The 24,811-nt window shown below is 42.6% G+C and overlaps 1 long non-coding RNA gene across 5 annotated transcripts in view; it reads right to left on the minus strand.

Moving 5' to 3' along the window:
- Positions 1 to 24,811, minus strand: part of LOC137525016 (uncharacterized) — a 410,675-nt gene that overhangs the window by 208,126 nt on the left and 177,738 nt on the right. Inside the window, exon 6 of one of the 5 annotated variants that reach the window (XR_011022838.1) lies at positions 21,730 to 21,788. The exons of the other annotated variants lie outside the window; for them this stretch is intronic. This is a non-coding gene — a long non-coding RNA (uncharacterized lncRNA). Of the gene's footprint in view, positions 1 to 21,729; positions 21,789 to 24,811 lie in introns of those variants that run through there. 5 annotated transcript variants of the gene reach the window in all.

A 24,811-nucleotide genomic window follows, 5' to 3' on the forward strand; every position in this document is an offset into this window, starting at 1 on the left:
GCAGGGGGTGTATAGAATGGATGTAAAAAAGGGAGATCATTAGCAATGCTCAGATGCATTGAATGGTACCTGTAAATAAGTATGGGGTTATGAAGGAGCCAGATTGGAGGTCTCAGATGTCACAATGTGCCTCCTAGAGAGAAAACAAAGATAGAAAGACACCAGCAGCCCTTTGTAGTGTAGTATGTTGGAATAACTGGAATAATCGGTGGTATAAAAATATACTCACACAGCGAGGGTTGCAACAGCCCCAACCACAGTCATGCCCCTGTGGAGAAATCCTTGGTAGTATTGGACCAATCAGAGAATGGGGTGATTTAATGCAAACATTGGAAAACCATGGACATTTTAGGCCAATCAGGAGACTCAAAAAATACTCGGTAGTATTGGAGTCTTGTGATTGGTCTATAATTACCATAGCAATCCGATTTTTGCTGAAAATGTCGGCATTTTCTGATTGGTCCAATGCTTCTGAGTTCTGTGATTGAGCTAAAATTACCGAGTTGTGGTAAATCAGATATCCGCGGAAATCCGATTACTAGATGGTGATTACCGAGTTCTGATTTTCCAAATGGAAACCCTATTTACCATCGGAAAATCAGAAATGTTAATTTCGATGGAAATTTCGACTATCCCTAATCGTATCAGCGTGCTCGCCTAGCTGAGAAGTACTTTTCTAGTAAATTTTGGGATGAAAAATAAACTAAAGCATGATGATGCGGGGCGATTGCAGATAAACTTGTATGGAAATGCACAGCCATCTATTTATTTCTGATATTAAAAAAAACAGTTACTCATTTTATCAATTATAATATAAAAATATATACATGTTTAAATATACTTTATTCAGCACATTTATTAATTAAAAAAAAAAAAAATTCAATATCAAAAATGGTATTTTTTTCAAATTATCTAAAATAATTTATTATGCATGAACAAATTTTGGTATTTTTTAAGTAGGAAACATAAAATGTAATCTTCCAAACACACACGAAAAAACTGTTTTTTTTTTTTACCAAAAAGTTCTCTTGTTTATTCTTTATATATTATATCTTCAGATTACTGATAATATGTGTAGATACAACATCAGACCTTCACTTCACATCAAAATAAAGCTGCAATCAGCGTAGATTCCCCAGCTGAGTCTCTTGCAGCCCACTCAGCTGGGGAATCTACGCTGATAGCAGCTTTATTTTACACTTCAGATTGCGACTATTGAATTTGACGTAGGCCCACGGATGTTTTTGTATACGGTCTGCCTCTGAGGAAGCGGCTGTTGGCCGTGAAACACGTGTCAGGCATTCTGTGATGTGAAGTGAAGGTCTGATGTTGTATCTACACATATTATCCGTAATCTGAAGATATAATATATGAAGAATAAACAAGAGAACTTTTAGGTTCAAGAAAAACCCAGTTTTTTCGTGTGTGTTTAGAAGATTGTATACTTAGGGGTGGAAACACACTACTTTTTTATTGTGTCAGTGTTAACATAAAATGTAAAGCAAATGATAAAGGTGGGAGCCCTGAGCATCACTGTGGTTTGAACCTATGCACTATTGTTGCACTCTATGAAGTTTAATATATAAAGCCTAATGGGTCATGTGTGACTTGGAAAAACACCCTCCACCACATGGCTGAAATCTTATTTCATTAGTTACTGATCAGTGACATACAGTGTTTACCGTGATGTCTCTGCAGTGGCTTATATAATATCTTAATATTTAAAGGAAACCTTAAGTGACATGTGACATGATGAGAAAGACGTGTTTGTACAGTGCACAGCACACAAATAGCTATGCTGTGATGCTTTTTCCTTTCTCTGCCTTAAAGAGCACGGGTGGTCATACATCTAGCGATTTGGCTGTACAATCGACCATTTGATTTGCTCATTTTATCGGATCGAGAGAGTATCGAGTGTGTTCCAGTATGCCGAATCAATTAAAAATGTTTGATATCATGACGAAGCTTAGTGGATTGAGCAGATATCGGTCGATCGCACAGGAATCGACTAATGTTCACTTATCATTCGATGGACTCTGAGTTGATTTTTGCATTCAGAGCATGGAGATACAACATTGGTCAGATCGATTAGTGAAAGTTGATCACATAGAAAATTGCTTGTAGTGTGTGGGCCAGTAATCAATCAACTTTTGATCAACCAAACTAAAGTTGATTGCTCAATAAAGTCGATAGCTTTGTCGATTGAATCAGAATTGCGAGATGAATGGTTACCTTAAATATTCTACTATACAACTGACAGTTTTTCTCCAGTCAGGAGTGCGACCCAATCAAACTATGATACGGAATTACAGCCAAAAACTAAATTGCTCTAGGAAGCCCAGTTCTCTGCCAGGGAAGGATAGATAAAAAAGGTCAATAGTTCATACAGTATATTTATGTGCTCTGAGACACAGAGACAGACTGTTATGCCTGGTACATGAGATTTTCTGGCAGATTTTATTTCCAAAATGTCCAATCTGATTTCCGATTGATTTCTCGATCATTTTTCCACGGAAGTGAACGGTAAATCGATCGGAAATCAGTTTGGACATGTTGGAAATATTTAATCTGGCAGTTAATCTGCCAGAAAATCTCATCGTGTGTACCATGCATTACATGCCGCTGAGACAAAAACAAGAAATCTTAAGATTTTAAACATAACATAAAACCTTGAGATATCTAAAAGCCATTTTTAGGAGTAGGAGGATAGATACAATTTTTTATCTCTTCACTTTGTTTTCATTTAAGTATCACTTTAAATCTATATAAAATATTTATTACAAATTTCTGACGTAGCAAACATATCATATAAAAACTACATTAACCACTTGCCGACCGCCCACTGCACAGGGGCGGACGGAAAGTTGATCCCGCAAGGACCGCCGCATGTACAAATGGCGGCGGTCCTTGTACGGGCATGGGCGGAGCGATCGCGTCATCCGTGACGCGATCCTCCGCCGGGGATCGATGGCCGGGGATTTAGCCTCCAGCTCGCCGGCCACTTAGCAGCGCCGGCGGGCGGAGGAATACAAATCTCCGCCGATCCTTGTGTATAATAGGCTTTGTAATGTATAGAAAGCCTATTATACAGGCTGCCTCCTGCCCTGGTGGTCCCAGTGTCCGAGGGACCACCAGGGCAGGATGCAGCCACCCTAGTCTGCACCCAAGCACCTGATCGCCCACAGCACCCCTTTTTTTTATTAAAAGTTTTATTTGGGTAACTATAGGAGGGGAGGTAAGGAGTTAATCAATGCTATTTTAAAATGTATTTAAAATAGCATTGAAGTTTTAAGGTGTAATTTTACTTTTACATTCTACTTTTGACGGCGGACACGTGTTACAGGAAGTAACGCAAGTACGCAATACAATAATATTTTTCAACGAACTCTGGCATCTCCTTGATGCCGGAATTCATTGATATCGGGCAATTAGATCAGTGAATAGGAACCGTGTTCCTATTCACTGATCTGTACACTAACAGATCGCGGCCAGAATGGCATGTGGGAGCCGACGGGAGCGTGCACAGCGGTGATCGCGGCGAGAGACTAATATCTACATCCCTGGGACTTCAGATGAAGTCCTGAGGGGCGTATATACTGTCCGTGGGGTGGTAACTAGTTACTAATCACCTGACAGGGTTTAGTACCTGATCCCTCAGACGACATTACAGGACCGAGGCTGTGCAGATATGTCACTCGCTTGCAAAATGAAGGGGGAAAGGGCAAGTGGCATGGGAGTGATACTGAGTGGGGTCCGCCAGGAGGAATCGCTGACCGAATTGTCGGGAGTCATCAGGGGCTGCTCTACACACTCGATTCTCGGAAGAGGCAGTCATTATCGGCCACCTCGGATTTCATCTGGATCACTTGGCAACTCCTTGGGGAGGGTCTCTGTACACATGCTAGATTATCAGCAGAAATGGCCCTTTTGACAGTACACCAACTTTTTCAATTGCAGATTGCTGAAAAGTTTTTTTTTTTTTTTTTTTTTTTTTATAGAAGATGAAAAACTACCTCCTATGAGGAAACTGAGGAGAGAAAGTGAGTTGAATATTAGACCTGCTTTTAAAATTTGCTTTATTCAGCACATTTATTAATTTAAAAATATCAATATCAAAAACAGTTTTTTTCTTAAATTATCGAAAGTAATTTAAGATGCATACACAAAGTTGGTATTTGATGAGTAGGAAGCATAGCCACTAGGGCGCGCTCTATAGGCAGTAGCAGTGTTAGGGAGACTTGCCTAAGGTTTCCTGCTGAATAGGTGCTGGCTTACTGAACAGGCAGAGCCGAGATTCGAACCCTGGTCCCCTGTGCCAGAGGCAGAGTTCTTAACCATTACACTATCTAGCCACTAATATAAAACAATTAGGTTGTATAGGGCCAGTAGCTCTGGGGGCATTTATAGCTGGCTACCTATAAGTATGTTTTTTGTTTCTTTCCTACCTGGCCTGCCTTTCCAATTTCTGTTTTTGAGAGGGGGGAGAAAGGGGGCCATCCAAAGCTTCACAGAGAGGTGATTTCTAGTTACGACCCTGCTAGGACGTGTTAATAAATGGGAGTGGCTCCATCCTAGGATACAATTTCAGATTCCTTATTCTGCAAGGCCCCAGTTACATTCTCTGTACCAACTCTGTGGATCACATCACCATATAAAATCTCAAGCTAAAACTTGTGTATTCAGCCTGTCACAATCCCTTAAATGTATTTTTATTATAGAGCTTTCCTAATCCCGTGAAAGTGAATTATTTTCCTGAGAACCTGGCAATCTGTTTTTGCTCCACTAATACTCTGCAGAGAACGATTGGGATAATACGTGCCTTATCCGACCATGGATCACTTCTGAAACTTAGCACAGCCGAGGAAAGCGGACGTCAGAGAGAGGCCCGAGGAATGTTTCATTTTGTTTGGCATGCCATGAAGGTATTGTGGATCACAAAAGGTGTCAGCCATGTTTCTTACGGATTTAACTTGCACCGCGCTGCTGAGAGTCTTTTATTAGACGCCAATTACAATACATTGTGTTTACAGTCGGCTTGCCATGTTAAATGTGGAATCTAGTGTAGAATTACAGCTTAAATGGCAGCACGTTTAGTGCCTCAGCTGCTGAAACATTCAGCAAGATGTCTGCAGCGAGCATTAGTGACATTTTGTCTAATAAACACTGGCTTTTTGTGTGTGTGTGTTTTTATTTAAAGGAAAATTTCACTTTTGTTATAAAATTGCAATAAATAAAGATTGGTGCTGCCCAAGTCATTTTGTAATGTAATGCTGTTAAAAATGATCTTTCCATTTCAGTTTTTTTCTAGTTAGCTAAGGATTTCCCCAAAAAACAACAACAATAAGCTCAATAGCTCTACTTTGCAACCTTGGCAATGGAAGCCTGTTTGGTCTACTGTTGCCAAGCAACGGTACAGAGTCTCCCACCTTGCTGCACGAGAAATTAGCTACATAGAGCAGCAGAACAAGCTGTAATACTATTTGTTATTGAGCCTTGAAATATAGATAGATGAACAGAAATCGCTGAGTATTTTTTCAACTAAAAAAGGGAGTTCCTGTTAAAACCACCCTGGCGTTCTGATTAAATCGCCAGGGTGGCTGCGGGAGGGTTTTTTAAAAAAAAAACAACAACTATTTCATGCAGCCAACTGAAAGTTGGCTGCATGAAAGCCCACTAGAGGGCGCTCCGGAGGCGTTCTTCCGATCGCCATGGCGACGAGTGGAGTGACGTCATGGACGTCAGCCGCCTCTGATCCAGCCCTTAGCGCTGGCCGGAACTGTTTGTTCCGGCTACGCTGGGCTCGGGCGGCTGGGGGGACCCTCTTTCGCCGCTGCACGCGGCGGATCGCCGCGCTGCAGCGGCGATCAGGCAGCACACGCGGCTCGCAAAGTGCCGGCTGCGTGTGCTGCTTTTTATTTCATTAAAATCGGCCCAGCAGGGCCTGAGCGGCAGCCTCTGGCGGTGTTGGACGAGCTGAGCTCGTCCAGACCGCTCAGCAGGTTAAAGATTACCTGAAGAAAAATAGTAAATAAATGTAATTTAACAGTGAGAATTTTAATGCATAAAATAAGCCTGATTATTCCTCTATTGTATGTTTAACAAAGTCACCTTGTGGTGAGCCTTTCAGATTGAGTTCTTAAGATTGTAGCTCCACCCTCTCCCTATATGTGTTGTGTTCCCGCAGGGGAACCAGAAGACACTGAGGGACCTTGCAGACTACGGGGAGGGGCTCTGGAGGAAGCCTCTGGTAAGGCTCTGCTTAGAGTCCTTTTAAAAGGAAATACCTGTGACAGCCATCATATGCATCTCACTTCAGGATCCCTTTAAGATAAAATGTATGTGTGATCTTTGGACATTTCCTAGGCATGCAGACATAGAAGGGTTATGGTCTTCAGAATTAACATTTGTAGACATGATAAAAAAGGACTAGGTTTTGATGACTGGGAAAGGAGCAGTGTTGTGACTAGTACATGCATGGGGGGAATTATGGTCTTTGCAAGGGAATGTTTTTTTTTTCATGCTACCCATTTGACCGCTGCTAATGGAGCTGATGGTACAGAGTCAAGTTCCTACCATAACATCTGCCCAGTTCAGCTCCAGACACATCCAGTAATAAATGCAACCCAAGTAAGACTTGTCTGTTCCCAGGATAAATATTATCCTTCCTATTCATATGATGGCACACAGTGTGGCACACAATCAGTCTCTGCACAGGAAAAACTATAAATATTATTTTATAAACTTAAATTGGAAAAAAATGTCTTAAAATTAGGTTATGTTTTGCATATATTTTGCAGTACTTCTGAGAATACCAAGAACCGTTTACATTAGTCACTTCATACACACACAAAGTGCACTCACTCACAGAGAGAGACACACACACACACACACACACACACACACACACACACACACACACACACACACACACACACACACACACATACACACACACACACACACACACACACACACACACACACACACACACACACACACACACACACACAAGCAGACAGACATAAACTCACACAAACACAAGCAGAAAGATACACACGCAGATGACACAATCTCATGGATACCTTCCAAGCATCCTAATTTGGCTGGGGCTATTCCGGGTCGAGAGGGGTGGTCCCGTGTCCTGTGGCACCCTCCTTGTGTTTTAGCCCACCCCTGTCCTGTGCTCTACAGCTCCAGTATATGCAGCAGAGTATCGGCACAACGCTGAGCTGTAGGGGATGGATGCCAATCATAGGAGCCCGGAATAGATGACATAAGCACGGCTACCGCTGCTACTCTGCATATACTGGACTGGGGGGGGGGGGGGGGCACAAGACAAGAACCACCAGGGAAACTATATGGGGGAGGGAGGAAAAGAGTGGAAAAGCACTAGGCACTAGGGAAGCTATGTTGGGAAGGGAGGGGGTGAGCCCTAAACACTAGGGAAGTTAGGTTGGGGAGGGAGGGGGAAGCACTAGGCACTAGGGAAGCTATGTTGGGAAGGGAGGGGGTGAGCTCTAAACACTAGGGAAGTTAGGTTAGGCAGGGAGGGGGAAGCACTAGGCACTAGGTAAGCTATGTTGGGAAGGGAGGGCGTGAGCTCTAAACACTAGGGAAGTTAGGTTGGGGAGGGAGGGGGAAACTTTAGACACCAGGGAAGCTATGTTAGGAAGGTAGGGGGTTAGCTCTAAACACTAGGGAAGTTAGGTTGGGGAGGGAGGGGGAAACTCAAGACAACAGGGAAGCTATGTTAGGAAGGGAGGGGGTGAGCTCTAAACAGTAGGGGAGTTAGGTTGGGGAGGGAGGGGGAAACTTTAGACACCAGGGAAGCTATGTTAGGAAGGGAGGGGGTGAGCTTTAAACACTAGGGAAGTTAGGTTGGGGAGGGAGGGGGAAGCACTAGGCACTAGGGAAGCTATGTTGGGAAGGGGGGGAGGTGAGCTCTAAACACTAGGGAAGTTAGGTTGGGGAGGGAGGGGGAAGCACTAGGCACTAGGGAAGCTATGTTGGGAAGGGAGGGTGTGAGCTCTAAACACTAGGGAAGTTAGGTTGGGGAGGGAGGGGGAAACTTTAGACACCAGGGAAGCTATGTTAGGAAGGGAGGGGGTGAGCTCTAAACACTAGGGAAGTAAGGTTGGGTAGGGAGGGAGGGAGGGAGGGGGAAGCTCTAGACACCAGGGAAGCGATGTTGGGGAGGGGCTGTAGGCATGCCGGATCTTTAGGAGACTTCGGGCAGCCTCTGTACACACACCAGATGAATGCTAGGTCCTCAGCCAATGTGGTCTTTATCGGCCAACACGGCCAAGTTTAATCTAGTGTGTGTTTGTAGCTTTAGACAGAATGACAGATCATCATACACACACAGACACATACATTCTGCGGTTCTTGCTTTTGCAGAAAGAGGGAGTTACTAGGTGTTACTGGGGAGGATGTTACTGTTACTGGGGAGAACACTAAAATCTACAGATTTCACCATCAGAAAAAAAAATGCTATTAAAACTTATAGTTCTTTACAAGCATTCAAAGATGGCTGCAAACTGACATAGAAAGAACATTTCTAATAACAATAGATTACAAAATGACTTGCAAAGCAGTACATTATGTAATAGCCTTAAAGCAGACCTGAACTCAGAATTGCATCTCTGCTCTAAAAGATAAGCAGCAGCATAATAACCTTTACAGATAAACATTCCTTTGTTACAGCTGATACAAATCCTGCAATACATCTGCAGTGTGTCTACTTCCTGCTTTTATGGAAGCAGACATATTAACATCCTGTGCTTTTAAAAGAGCTTATCTGCCGTGGCAGTCAGCTGACACAGCTGAGGGATCAAATTGCAACTTGTGATTAGAAACAGATGAGAGGGAATAATGCTGGGAATACATAATGAGATTTTTCAGTTGATTTCCTGTCCAATCTTATTTTCGATCGATTTTCCGATCAATCTTCTTATCTTTTCTTATCAATTTCCATTCACTTCTATGAGAAATCGATCAGAAAAACGATCGAAAATAAGATCGGACATGTCGGAAATTATCTATCGAACCATCTATCTGCTGAAAATCGTATGGTGTATTCCCAGCATTACACAGGCTAAAGTCTCTAAATACATACAGGGTGCATTTCTCTATGTTTTCCTTCTGGCCTGTGCAAGAGTTCAGCTCCACTTTATCAAAGGTGAATTTTCCCACTGACTGACCCTAGGCACGGCAAGATGTTTGTATGTAACATAGCTGTTAGTGTGGTCATGCTTTGTGATGTTATGGGTCCAGTTTAAGACCCAGAGGCAAGACTGGAGCATAAGGTAAGCTATAGCTTTCATTGTGGCTGCCGCTGGCCAGGACATCAGCACAGAATGGCTTTCAGTGTGTTTACGCAGTAAGTCTACCTTGTTATGAGCTTCCTGTCTGTGTCTTCCCTGTCATTGACAGACCATTGATTTACTGTTGTCTCATAGCTTTGGGGAAGACAATCGAAGGGGCCTGATGAGGCAGCACAATCTGTTTCCAGCTTCAGAATTTCGAGATATTTCTATACACCAATCTGTGTTTCTCACAGGAGCTTGCTGGATGGGGTGTAACTAGAGGGAAGCAGCCCCTGTGATTGCAGGGGGCCCAGAGGTGTTGGGGAGGGACCCCCAACTACTAACCTTCCCTTTCTCTGATACAACAGAACAGGTTTTTTTTGTGGCTACACATGTTATGAGTGTAAAGATCCTGATGGGCACACTTGTTTTATAACCCTTGTATGATAAGCCCCCATGTTCTGAGGGTCACCAGCGGAGGCATCAGAAGGGTTGTCAACATTAACCCTTTAGCCGCTAATTTATTTCAGAGGTTTGCAAGTGCTCCAGGCCAATTTATTTTAGCACATTTTTTATTCCCCTGCTTCTAATTAGTACTGCTGTAATGTGTATTTATGGCTATTTGTCACTAGGGGGCAGTGTGCCAGAATAACAGAGGACTTTTGCTTTCAGTTTCTATATTTTCTGCTAGAGAGAGAGACCAAAGCATTCCAAGAATTTACAGCACAACGAGTTCTGCCGACTGAGGTCAAAAGCAGTGAACTTATCTCTATTGAACCCGCTAATAGATCAAGGGGGGGGGGGCTATAAAAAATTTGCTGGAGGCTCCTTGATTTGTAGTTACACCCCTGCTTGCTGGCAGAGCAGGCGATAAATGAATTAGGGGGTTCCATAAGCTTTGAGTTTTGTACAACTTATTTTTGCTCCAGCCTTATATCTATCATATGGGATGCAGCTAGCGTTCTCTTCTTTGTTTTGTGATACAATCTTCTCTTCGCTCTTTATTTCTGATTACCTTTTTTTTTTCTGTTTAAATCGGATGTCCATCTGCAAAAAGCAGACTAACATACAATCCAAAAGTCTCTAAAATACAGAAAATTCTGGAGGGCATCCACTAAAATCCAAGCTCTTTATTTCTTGTTCATTAAAATTCTGCATGAAGCTTTGTTACTTGCACGAAACAGCTGTCAACTTCTTATCTCCTGCGTCGTGAGCGACACTTTCTAACAGTTTCCTGGGCTATTCGGAATTTTAATGAAGATGAAGTAAAGTACATGGATTTCGGTGGCTATACAGGACTTATTCTGTCCATCTCCTCTGGGTACAACTTATTCAATAAAACATCCTCTCTTCACCCACAAATCCTCAGATACTTATAAAATTGGCAGTAATGGCTTAGTGAGGATACCACCAGGTGCCTTCCAGCCTGGTCTCCAGAGTGCCCCATTTCCTGAAGTGCAGTTCCGTAATTACAATTCACCAGATCGGGGACACTTTGGCGCACTTGGTGAGCTTAAGTGCGTTAAAGCGTAACCAAGAGCCCCTGTCACTGTTTCCCTGTTGTGTGCTGCAGCACCCTCTGTATTTATATATGTTTCTTGTGGAGATTGGGAATCTGCATTGTTGCGTGCATGCTTAAAGTTGGTTTGTGCTGCTCACCCCTTGGTATTTGTTTACAATTCATGGGGGCCCCACGCAAAACTTTGATTGGGCCTCCCAATGTTCACACCCCTTCCCTTGTCTCCCATGGCCGGCCGCCCTTCACTGGCTTGGGGGCCCATTTCACAAGGGCCATAGAACAAGTGAGGCCATCATGATCTTCACACCCATAACAAGTGTAGCCGGAAAAACACAGGTCTGAAGAATAGTGCTCTGTATCGGAGGAAGGGAAGGTTAGTAGTTGGGGCCCCTTTACAGCTCTGGGCCTTCCTGTGATCTCAGGGGCTGCTCCCCTCTAGTTAGGCTCCTGCTGAAGTGCCTTTCTGTCCCATATAGGGGTGGGTCGCAGCTGTAAATGCCTATAATTCCTGTAATGTTATTGGGGGACTTCACAGCCAATGCTAACGGGGTGCCCCATGGAGCACTGTGCAATGTGACACAGAGGTTTGAAGAAGGAGATAGACACGGCCTGGAAGCCTGCTCTTGTTCCCTTTAAATGGTAGGTGGACACATGGAAACAATGATGGTGCAGGGAGGTGCATTGCTATCCTCTTGGGTGGGAGGCGGTCGTGCATGAAATAGAGGTGCAGGGAAATGTGGCTGCCTGGGAATAGCCGATAGTAAAAAATTGGTATTTTACAGATATTCTTATATTGTACAGTGTTATTTCTTGCTAGTAAAATATGGGTACATTTTACCGACATTTCACAAAAGTAAAACCTAACCCTATAATCCTCTACAATGCCTAACCTTAACCAACCCCCCAGGATGCCTAACCTTAACCCCCCACCACATACGGCTAACCTCAAACCCCCCATGCCTAACCTTAACCAACCCCCCAGGATGCCTAACCTTAACCCCCCACACGACTTACCTCAAACCCCCCCATGCCTAACCTTAACCAACCACCCAGGATGCCTAACCTTAACCCCCCGACACGTACGGCTAACCTCAAACCCCCCCATGCCTAACCTTAACCAACCCCCCAGGATGCCTAACCTTAACCTCCCACACGACTAACCTCAAACCCCCCCATGCCTAACCTTAACCAACCCCCCAGGATGCTTAACCTTAACCCCCCCACACAACTAACTTCAACCCCCCCATGCCTAACCTTAACCAACCCCCCAGGATGCCTAACCTTAACACCCCCCCCCCCACACACACACACGGCTAACCTCAAATCCCCCCCATACCGAACCTTAACCACTCCCCTTCACTGCCTAACCTTAACCCCCCCCCCAGGACTACCCTTAACCACTACCCCCATGCCTCACTTTAGCCAACTTCCCCCTCCCACCGCCAATCCACTGTAAAAACAAAAATGTTCAGGTGCCACCATTGGCACCAGTATAGCGGCAAGAGTGGGAAATCTAGCACCAATAGCAGTGCCCACGTTTCTACTGATCGTGGGAGAACAATTTCCTTCTTCCTGGAGGGTGTGTTGAACTTTACCACCAAAGTTGTTTAATCTTACCCCAAAAGCTGAAAACCACTATGGTGAGTATAAGGATTTTTGTGGAGCAAGAGCCACATTTTCAATAGTGGGGGAAGGGGATTCTTAGGTTTGAAATTTAGAAAACAATTCCACTTTTGTATCCAGCAATCCGGGTCTTTCTGCAACTGATTGGGGTGGCCACACTCACGCTAGTTACTCTGCAGAAACGGCCCTGACTGGCCCCCTCAGGCAAGAACACCGTGGACTGTGTAGCAGCCTTTAGTGTCTGCTCAAGTTTGAAATTACAGACATAACTATAACACAGGACAGACCATTTTCTAATTGTGCAAGTACATACCCAGTGCGACATATAAAGTGGCCACACAATCCAGTCATCCCATTAAGGACATGTTTGATCAGGTGTAATGGCAGGACTGGATTTCTGGAAAGGCCACCAAGGCGTGGGCCTTGGGTGCAGCTGATCAAGGGCGGCTGGACATGGAAGAGGGATTGCTGCATATGGAAGAAGATGCTGAAAATGGAATACAGATGTTGCAAATAAGAAGCACCACATGGGAATAGGGAGCTGCTGCCCAAGGGACCTGTATAGAACTGAAGGAGGCTGCTGTACATCATTGTTAGACTTGCTGCACACGGAATAGGAGGGGGTGCTGCACGTGGAAGGGAAGCTGCAAGAACGTTAGCCTAGGGGTAGAAAAAGTATAAATTCGGCCTTCTGTATAGGGCACAGTCAGATAACCAACCATTTAGTATCTAAGACTGTCATCTAAAGCTACATACCCATGCCGCGATTTTTGAAGCAATTTTTTTCCACGACTGGCTTCTTTTGCACGATAATTGATTGTTTCTGTGATGTTGCGGCATACGAGTGTGCGTTATAGTAAACTACATTTTGTGCCGCACATTAATTACGGCTGACATAGCGGATCGGATCTTTAAAGTGAACCTGAGGTGAAAATAAACTGATGAGATAAAACAATTATATTCATCCCTCTACAGTATCCCAGGGTTTCTATGTATATATATATATATATATATATATATATATATATATATATATACATATATATATATATATATATATATATGTGTATATATATATATACAGTATGCGAAAGTTTGGGCAACTTTGTTAATCATCATGATTTTCATTTATACATTTTTGGTTGTTACAATAAAAAAATGTCAGTTAAGTATATCATATAGGAGACACACACACAGTGAGATTTGAGAAGTGAAATGAGGTTTATTGGATTTACAGAAAGTGTGCAATAATTGTTTAAACAAAATTAGGCAGGTGCATACATTTGGGCACCACAAAAAAGAATTGAAATCAATATTTAGTAGAGCCTCCTTTTGCAGAAATGACAGCCTCTTAATGCTTCCTGTAGGTTCCAATGAGAGTCTGGATTCTGGTTGAAGGTATTTTGGACCATTCCTCTTTACAAAACATCTCCAGTTCATGCAGGTTTGATGGCTTCCGAGCATGGACAGCTCTCTTTAACTCACACCACAGATTTTCAATTATATTCAGGTCTGGGGACTGAGGTGGCCATTCCAGAACGTTGTACTTGTTCCTCTGCATGAACACCTTAGTGGATTGTGAGCAGTGCTTAGGGCCCTTTTCCACTAGAGCGATTGTGATTGCTGAATCGCAAAATCGCAAATCGCTAGTGATTTTTAAATCGCTAGGGTTGTTACTTTATCATAGAAATCACGAGAAGTATTTTCCACTACAGTGATTCGATTTAGAGCGATTTTTACAATGATAATGCAATGCAAATGAAAATCACAAATCGCAATCGCATAACAAAATTAATGAAAAATCGCAATCGCAATCGCTGGCGTTTGTGATTTGTGATTGCGATTGCTAGTGGAAAAGGGCCCTTTAGGGACATTGCCTTGTTGAAAGATCCAGCACCGGCACAGCTTCAGCTTTGGCACTGATTCCTGGACATTGGTCTCCAGAATCTGCTGATACTGAGTGGAATCCATGCGTCTCTCAACTTTGACAAGATTCCCAGTCCCTTGCACTGGTCACACAGCCCCATATTTAACTCACATTTTTTATTGTAACAACCAAGGATTTATACAGGAAAATCATGATGATTAACAAGGTTGCCAAAACTTTCGCATCCCACTATATATATTTACAAAGTAGGTTGAATGTTTTACTGTCTCTAATCAGTGGCAGCCTATTAGGTGTCCCAGAGTTAGAAAAAGGTGAATAGTTCATGTATTTTATCTTCCCCTGCCCTCAGAAGTTGTATTCTGCCAGGAAAACATTTATGTCTCTACTTTGCTTATCAGTGATATTTACTATATTCCTGACAAGCTACGACAAGAGAGAAGCTGTCACTTTTTTATGTTTAAAAGTTAACTCTTTCAGGCAGCAAAATAAAGCAAGTAAAACAGTCTGGTTGTTAATATGTTTTGAACATACACATGTTTATCTCATTATATCATATGTTGCCTTGAGAATACTTTAAAATCTCTGACATCTACAGCGCAAAGTGCTGCGATTGTTTGAACTCTCATTCACGCCCATCGTGTGCCATCGCGTGACATCGTGTGCTCCCCGGGTAAGAAGATGGATTGGCGGAATGCTCGAAAGAGGGACAAATAAAGAGAAATGAACGACAGGGGATCTGGGCCCTGATTCACAAAGTTAGTTGGTCAGATCAGATCTACAAATCATATAATTGAATTTAGGCTTCTATTAAAGGGAAACTGAAGTAAAAATAAACTTATGATGTAATGATTTGTATGTGTAGTTCAGCTAAGAAATAAAACATTATTAGCCCAGATATGAGTCTCATATTGTTTCCAGTACAGGAAGAGTTAAGAAACTTCAGTTGTTATCTATGCAAAAGAGTCTTTTGAAGCACTTATCTCAACTGTCTCTCATTGTTTCTTCTTTGTTTATGGTTTTTCTGCAAAGAAAAGTTCAAAGGCTCACTAGCCTGCTCTGTGAAATAATTTAAAATGCTGAGTGTAGTGTGGAACCTGCAATTATTAGAGAGTGATGCAATGTTATAAAAAAGCTATATAACTGAAAATAAAAATATGACACTATTTTCTTTGCTACTAATGTTATATTAATTATCCGTATTACACAACCAATTCATTATAGCATGAGGTTTTTTTTCGCTTCAGTGTCACTTTAAGTGTAAGGAAAATATTTTACAAGTATCTACTTTCTCATGTCCTCTGTCCCCGAGCTAAATCCTCTGCTGCCACCCCACAGCGGCAAGGTCCCTTCATTAGACAAAACACACATCCTTCTTCTGGTTATTTTAATAAAGTCTAAAAACTGGGGGCAAAATGTTGAAGAAATATTTGAATAGCTGATTCCTCTAAGCTGAGAGGGACAGACCAAACACTATCAAATGTGCAAAACTAATTAGCAGGAAATACTCCTCCTTTTCTGGATGAAATGCAACACTCCATGCCTGGAAATGTAAAGGAGCGGTAAAATGTAACATAAACCTCCCAGCTATTCAGTACAGCGCAAATCCAGGCAAACAGCTCAACCTACCGACAAACTAATGCACAAGGTAAACGTCTTATCTGCCTAAAGGTTCAATACTACTGAAGAGCTGCCCAACTATGATAAAGTAATTAAAAGTAATAAAAACTGATGGCGGGTCAAGTGCCTCCAACCACAGAACGTGGCATGCATGTAATTGAGGTGCTGAAAAATTAGGGCACAGGGCAAAGCCGAAAAATGGCTGACCCCGCTTCTGCAAATGTCCATATGGTGTTAATTACTATTTCCCCTCCGTGGACTCAGGTTTAAGACGTAATTTGGCTGCCAGCTATTGCTGCTGGTGGCCAAATTATGCTGTTTTTATAGTAATTTGGGCTCTGTCTTTTGACAGCACCCATATTACTGTCTGAGCATCGCTATAGCCGTAATTCACATTACAGCCTATTGTGGCGCATGGCGCACCCAAATTTCCATCTATGTTTTTGCCTGTTTCGCAGAACATGATGAGTTCTGATTTATAATATACAGTATATAATAATCCAGGACCTAAAAAGACCACTGCAGGTATATGTTTGATTGACACGCCTGTTTACTAGGCGATGGGCGGGGCTGTTAGAATATCAGTAAAGTGTTATCGCCAATATTCTGCTTTTGAGCTTGGGACAGTACTTTTAGGGGTTTTGATGATCTTTCCTTTATACTGTCTGTAGGTAAACAGAATTTTACCTCCTGCTCCTTTCCAATTCCTACCTACCCCCCCCCCCCCCCCCCCACACGCACACACTATAAATCGTTACATGAGGCAAGGCGGGTGGGAGTGCTATCACAATGTGGACAGGAAGGAGATGAGGTGGTCAGAGCCATTAGCCTTGCTCTGGTGACAAGGCTGATGGTTGGCTGTGCATAGAGTTTGACACCAGTCCAAGGGGAACCCTACACTCAGGGGCGTACCTGGGTAATATAGAGCCTATGGCAAACACAGAAATTGCGCCCCTCCTCCCTGCTCCCTCCCGTTAGAGCTCCCTTCCCGACTAAAAACAGCATACTTTCTCACATACATGTGTTACGGCTGCCTGTGTTTTTTTTTTTTTTTGACTTGTGACATTGCTGAAGTAACTTTTCTAGAAATATCTCTTCTTCCCTCTCTGTCCTCTTTTCTACTACTGCCATGTACCCCGGATAACGGAATGAATCTGATATGAGATCTAATTGACAGGGAGGCACGGAGGCAAGCATGGCAGCGCAGCACAGAAGCAGGCATTGCAGCCCAGTACAGAAGCAGGTATGGCGCCCATGGTGCTGTGGCGCCCATGGCATAAGCCATGCCTGCACCCCTCTAGATACGCCTCTGCCTACACGATACTAATGAGGATGAGAACACTGACAGCACTCACCGTACACATGGGTTTAGTTTAGTAAGGTTATCCGCACTATGAAGTCACTTTAATTACACAGAATTATTAATCCAACTTACATAAAGATTTTTAGAGTACAAGCCCTTCATCAGTGCATCCTGCATGTGGTGAGGCTTGTGTGAGTGGAAGTACGGCACACCATTATCTACTAACTTTTTGAGAAAAGGAAGAGGGACACCTGTAAGACACGCCCCTGCCACACCAATAATCACATCCCCGTAATGCCCCTAGGTACACACATCACAAAGAATTCATTAGTAAAAGAAATAGGGCCCGATCCAATTAACTTCTCCTGAGTTTTCTCCTAGGAGATAATTTTTCATCTTCTGTTTAAAATAACTTTTGAGCACTCTGCATTTGAAAAAGTACCAAACAGCAAATGAAAAAGTACTGTCAGTATTACATGAGTGTTTTCTTGCTTGCTGTTGGTTTGAAATGCATGTTCAGGAGAAAAGGTGAATTACCTAACGTTGCTTGTGGGTAATGCACATTGGGCCCGGTGCAATTCACTTTTTCTCCTAAGTTTTCTCCTAGGTGCTATTTTCACATTATAAATAAAATGACTTTTAAGCCACTAGAAAGTAAGAAAACACTCAAAATAATTTTGACAGCACTTTTCACTTAATTTTGGTACTTTTTCAATTACAGAGTGACTTCCGGCTACATTTACCAGAAGTCTATGTGCACCGCCCTGCAGCATTTGTAGAAACACAATTTGTGTGAAACAGTCGTCAGGCTTCAGAAGCCAACCCCAACCGCTACCCATCACTCCTACTGGTATGTGACACATTATTATCAGCATATGAGCATGTGTAACAAGATTGTAAACATGTTTTTGAATAAAGCAAGTGTCAGCAGTGCTGGCTTTCTCTTTTTCTCCTTTACCAAAAGTTATTTTAAATAGAAGATGAAAAATTATCTCCTAAGGCCCGGTTCACATTAGCGGTGGCCGTCCGGAATCGCCGTGCCGGAGCCGCACCGCTTGCAGAACGGACGGAACGGACGCACGGCATAGCAATGAAAGCCTATGCGTCCGTTCACATGTGTCCGTTCTGCCGGACCGGAGCCGGACCGGATCCGGGCCGGATCCGGACTCCGGCCTCCGTTCCAACATGCGCTATTTTTTGATCCGGCTCCTCCGGCAGCCGTATCCGGGGCGGAGCCGGACTGCACCATCCGGCCAATACAAACCAATGGGAACCGGAGAGTGCACAACACACTGGCTGAGAAATCCGGATATTCTACCCCACTTCCTATGCGGATTGTTGCGGCGATATTGGATGGGGACACATGGGCAAGCATTTTGGAGTGGAGCAGCACAGCTGGATCCGGATCCGGAGATGTTGGCAGCATGTCGCAGGTGGAGGTGAGTGCTAAACAGCGGAGGGCCTGATTCCACAGGTCCCCCTTCTGCTGACCTCCCAGACCCCAACATTTTTTTTGTTTTTTACGTTACTTTTGCCAAACGGATCCGGATCGCATCCTGATGAACACCTGATGCAACCTGACCGGATCCGGATCGGATCCGGATCAGAACCGTACGGTTCCGATCCGGATCCGGTCCGGATCCGGTCAGGTCATCCGGTCCGTTTGGCAAACAACCGCAAGTGTGAACGGGGCCTAAGAGAAAACTTAGAAAAAAAAGTAAATTGCATTAGGCCCATTGTACCATATGTAACTCTAGCAATGGGTCATGTTAATTAGGAAACACACACTGAGCTGCCATGGGTACTAGTAACAATAAAATGTTCCCAGCAATCTTACCATACCTGTGTGAATCAAGCTTGTGGTTCCCAACAAGCGAGATCTTGCGCCCCCCAAAAAGGGACAGTTGGGAGCTGTAGCTGTAGATTTTTAAGTATGAGTCACGATACTCTAAGTACTCTGTGTAGGATTCCTCACAGAAACCAAAACCATCTGATTGGCTAGTTTCTGTCTGGTGACCTCCTGAGTGTGTTTGCTTATATGAGTGCAGCGGGTAGATTATATTATGATGGGCAGATGTAGATGGTTTTATAATCACTCTGGAAAACACAGTGGATTGTGTTGGCACTATGTGCATACTGCAATAATAAACACAATTAGTGATTCCTAAAACACTCAACAGGTCTTTTGCCAAACTTAACATTAACCTGGAAAGAGTCAGAGCCCCGCAGCACACACTGTAGTGGAAGTGTTGAGGGACATCAGGGAAAAACACCATTCTGTCGCTGGAAGGCGGGAGATAACATTTTTTCAGAGAACTCTGAGGGGGGAAATAGGAAATGACCTAACTCCCTTCATGGACTTTGCAAAGCAGGCATTTCTGATCTGCCCAGACTCACCGCATTATTTAAATCTGTCAATTTCCAGACAGCATTCACCCGCTATAGAAAACAAGATAAAGATATAATGTAACCACTGGCTGAATACCGGTCACCACATGGTGGTGAAGTCTCCATTTACTACCACAGTCAGGGTAATGGTTTTCTCATATATTATAGTTTAGGTATTTTTCTGAATGGGGGGATGTGGGAGGGATGGATTCTGAGATCCATTATTCATGTTATTTGCTATCCAATGACAAAAAAACAACACAATTTATTATTCTGTTACTGTGCCTTCAAAACAGGACATGAATGATCCTATCATATTACTATGTCTTCACATAGCACTGACACAGCACTTTAAAGCAGCAGGGTCAGCTATGCTATAATATATAAGTAGATAACTACTTGTTTTGATTTCAATGAATTTTATATAGTAAATAAAGAGAAAACTGTTCCTGGCATTTGCCATTTTGGTTCCCTCTGACTGAAGGCAAATCTGATGTCATTTCCTCCCTTACTTTTTTTTCCTCTCCTAGAATCTGCCTGGTAATAGATAGCTTGCTTTGTAAACATGTGAACACAGCAAGATCAGATTTCAGCTTCATGTCACACTGAACTGCCCTTAGCCAATCAGTGAGGAGCAGAGATGTGGGAGAGGTGATGACAAGCCTCCTACTCCTTGGCAATGGCGAAAATAGAGCCAGACTGACAGGTGACATTTATTACAGCAGAACCATTTCTGAATAGATTGGAGTGCTTGCAATGCAGGGTACGGCTGCAGGCTGCATAATAAATGCAGCGCAGTGGGTAAACGGAATTAGATTTTGAGGCTGACATTCCCTCTTTAAAGAAAACCTGAACTGAAAATTAAAAGTCAAAATAAGCATACACAAGTCATACTTACCTTCCATGTAGTCTACTACTCCTCAGTGTCTTTCTCCTGTCCAGCGTCCTGTTTGTTCACTGTGATCAAGGGAATTTTCTGCCCTCCATTTTGAAAATGGCCATTACCCATAACAGCTTTCTGGTCAGCACACAGTTAAACTGTAACATCGCCCACTTGAGCCATAGGGAAACATGGACATTACCTGGTACATCAGTTTTCCTCTCAGCTATAACTGACAGCAACTGATATTTTACTGACAGCAACTGATATATTTCAGATCTGACAAAATGTTGTCAGAACTGGAAGGGATTATTGTCAGAAGTAAATGGTGAGCTTCTGAGAGGAACTGATGGCAAGATAACTATGTAATGTTCATTTGAAGTTACCTCATGTGTTTATTTTAAATATTTTTACTCAGTACAGGTTCTCTTTAAGGCTGGTTCACAAGAGAGCTGAATGTGTAGTACTTCCAGGTCCGTGCATGTGTACAACCTTCGGTTAGTATATAGGATTCCTGAAAGGTCGGCTGTTGAATAAGAAGTTGCCACTTGCTAACTGTGCAGTTTAACTGTGAACTGGCCACAGTGTGTCCATAATTACTGTACATCATTTAGTATAAAAGATATGCACACATAAGAAAGTAAGCAAACTGACACGAGGTTTTCAGTCAATCCTTACAATATTACATTTCCTTTTAAAACCCTGACTAAGTTGCTTTTGTTTTCCTAAAATAAACAAAAATAACCTCTTAAAGCGGGATTGTCAACCATAAAATCAAATTCCATTTACCCACTGCTCTGTGTTTATTATGTAGTCTACATGCAGTCTGCACTGCAAGTATTACAATATAATCATAAATGGTTCTGCTGTTATAAAGCTTATCTCAGTGAGCCTGGCTCTATTTGTTCCATTGCCAAGGAGAAGGAAGCTTGTCATCACCCCTCCCACATTCCTGCTCCTCACTGATTGGCTGAGTGAAGTTCAGTGAGCTGCTGTAATATGATCTATGCTGTGCTCACATGTGTTTACAAAGCAAGCTAGATATGACAGTGTAGTTTCTTGGGGGGGGGGGAAGAGTATGAGAGGAATTGACTTCGGGATTGGCTTCAGTCAGAACTCAGAAGCAATAAAAGTGAAACATTCCAGGAGCTGTTTTCTCTTTATTTACTTTGTAAGATTCACTGAAATCAAAATGTGGACAATGGGATAGTATGGCCGTCCCTCCTGCTTTAAAGCGGACCTGAGCTCAGAACTTCCTTTCTTCTCTAAAAGAAAAGCAACAGCATAATAATCTTTAAAGAAAAACATTTCTTTGTTACAGATTATATGAGTCCTGCAATAAATCTGCAGTGTGCCTACTTCCTGCTTGCATGGAAGCAGACATAGGGCTAACATCCTGTGTTTACAAATTAGCTGCTATACCACGGCAGCCAGCTGACACAGCTAAGAGATCAAGATAAAGTTGTTATTTGTCACAGATGAGGGGGAATTAGACAGGCTAAACTCTCTAAATACATACAGGGTGCATTTCTCTCTGTTTTCCTTCTCTCCTGTGCAAGAGTTCAGGTTCACTTTAAATCCCTATTAGGGCCTTTTTCCACTAGCCTGCGATTTGCGATTTGCTTCTGATCGCAAATCGCATGGTACATTAAACTAATGGAAACTGGAGCAGCAATTTCCATTAGTGCGATCCGATTGCGATGCGATTTTGGTCAAAGCGCAATCGTTGTCCTGCCGCGTTTTGTATGCGATTGAGCTGGACTATAATGAGTATAGTAGCTCAATCGCAATCGCATGGTGGAAATTGAAACGCGATTGCGATCGCTATCGGAATCGCGATCGCAATCGCATTTCATAGTGGAAAAGAGCCCTAATTGACTGTTATTTTTCTGAGAGCCCTTAAAAAATCTGTCACAATGTTTAATCAGTTATCAAGCTCCAAGATGCTTACGTCAACTTCTGCATGTGATATTGTAGGACAAGAAACATCTATTAGGACTATTTAAATATTTAACTTCAATGTTTGGTCATCAGGCTCTATCCTAATTTCATTGCTACATGATGGAGTTTAGCAGCTGCATTATCACTCTGCATTCTACTGCCCTCGTGTGTTCACTCCTTGATAAAGCATTCGCTGTGTTCTGTTTGCTGCACATCAGGAGATGATCAATGAGATGCTAATCTTCTGAGATAGCGTGCAATTTGTTATTAGCCCAATAGAAGCAGTAGAGTGTTGTACTGTGTTAGCCATTAGTAAAAGCAAGAAGTTTCAAATGAGGATGATACCATTTATTAGCTAACTTAGAGGTAAATAAAAAGTAAGCCTTCGGCTAATAAGCCTTCTTCAGACATAGGCCTCGATTCATAAAAGTGCTGTCGGGAAGGTAACGTCGAGCGGGGAAACACCGCTGTCGGTATTTCCGCCTTCAGGGTGGTAATTCATAAAACTTTTGCTAGTTGTGACAGGCGTGCGGAGATATTCCGCTGTAGGCAGGCGTTAGGCTGTCGGGAGACATGCGGAAACAGGAGAAGCAGGCGGAATCCCTCCATGCGGTGTTCTCTCTGCACCTGCTTGGGAGGTCTGTCCCATTCACTGCACTGTATTCCGCACGCTTCTCGCCACATCAGAGGTAGCGGTAATACCCGTCCGCATACCGCTACCTCTAATCTTTATGAATTGACATTTGTTACTTTTGCTATGATAATCACTGCGCAAGGCGGTGATTGATCACTCTGCTCGCGAATGTCGGCTTTTCATGCGGAAAAAGCCTTTATGAATACATATTTTGCTGTGTGGTCGGTAAAGTGAGCGGTTTTCTGCATTTCCGAATGCGGGAATGCTTTATGAATCGAGGCCTTAGTTCCTGAATATTAACAAGATGTTGAATCACACAGCTTAAAGGAGTTATTTCACGAAAAAAGTAGGCAGTTAAAAAATGTGACAGATGACAGGTTTTGGGCCAGTCCATCTTTTTAAGAGGGATTCTCAGGGCTTCTTTGTTTTCAACAGCATTTCCTGAACAACAGTTGCAAAATCTAACTGACATAATTGTGTGCAAGTGATTAGGGAGGCCGGCTGGTATCTTGCTATTTTGGCAGTTAAACTGCTGTTCAGGAAATGCTGTTGAAAACAAAGAAAGCCCTGAGAATCCCCCTTAAAAAGATGGACTGGCCCAAAACCTGTCATCTGTCACATTTTTTAACTGCCTACTTTTTTCGCGAAATAACCCCTTTAAATACACTGGACATTCAGAAGAGAAACATTACTTTGCAAACATAAATAAATGTCATTAGATGCCTTCATTACATCAGGAGGGTCTCACAGGGATGCTAGCTAATTTATGACAAATAGATAAAACCCCTAGTTTGCTCAAACATCACATACCACAGACTCTGGGTGATGGGGAGACATAAATCTGGAGTTCAAACGTGACTGTGCAGAGTACATACACCATTAGTTATAAGCTAAAGAGAATTGTGGCATTTAAAACCCATCTTCCTAGCATGTGAAAGAAAATGAATAGTGACACTAAAATACCATCTTATCAGCAAATGAAACAAAAGAAATAAAAAATAAAAAGAATTGTGGTATTTAAACCCCATTGTACCAGCACAAGAAGTTAGAGTCCTTGTTTAAACCTTCATCTACAGGTTTGAACCAATGTATACATTTTGGCTCTCTTGTTAATCTCTCTTTGTGTGATTTGAAGCTACTCATTGAACCCATTGCTGAAACATTGTCCACGAAAACAGAAATAGCTAATAAAATATTAGTCTAATCAAAGTCCGCAGCCACTGATTCTAATTGGCTCAGTTAGAAGTAGCTTTTTATTTGTAAAAATGTAGCATTGAAAACTCAGAAAATTAACATCTCTCATTGATTATCCCAGTTGCTAAGCAGTATGAAGGGATAAAGGTAGTTCCATTCTTGATCAGCAAATAAAAAATAAAAAAAAGCACTGATTTCAGTTCAGCTGCAAGAATTGCAATATCTATGCTAATTTAACGATTCCTTGCTAAAATAGGGCAAACATAAATGTGGGGCCCCTTACATATTCATACTGTACTGACAGTAAAAGTGTGACCTCTACAGTCCCGGACTTGTGGGGCCTTAAAGGAGCTTGGAGCCTTGGGAAGTACCCAATTTGACCCTATGAAAGCACTGGCACAGCTGCCTGTTAGTCTTGATTTTTATAAGCAAACATGGCCATTTTTAAGTGTTACTCCCAGAAATTTGCAGAAACGTATATTGCACCCAGTTGACAAAGGTGATTAATTATGTGTTAGT

The sequence above is a fragment of the Hyperolius riggenbachi genome, chromosome 7 (assembly GCF_040937935.1).
Source record: "Hyperolius riggenbachi isolate aHypRig1 chromosome 7, aHypRig1.pri, whole genome shotgun sequence".
In the NCBI taxonomy this organism is placed as follows: Eukaryota; Metazoa; Chordata; class Amphibia; order Anura; family Hyperoliidae; genus Hyperolius; species Hyperolius riggenbachi.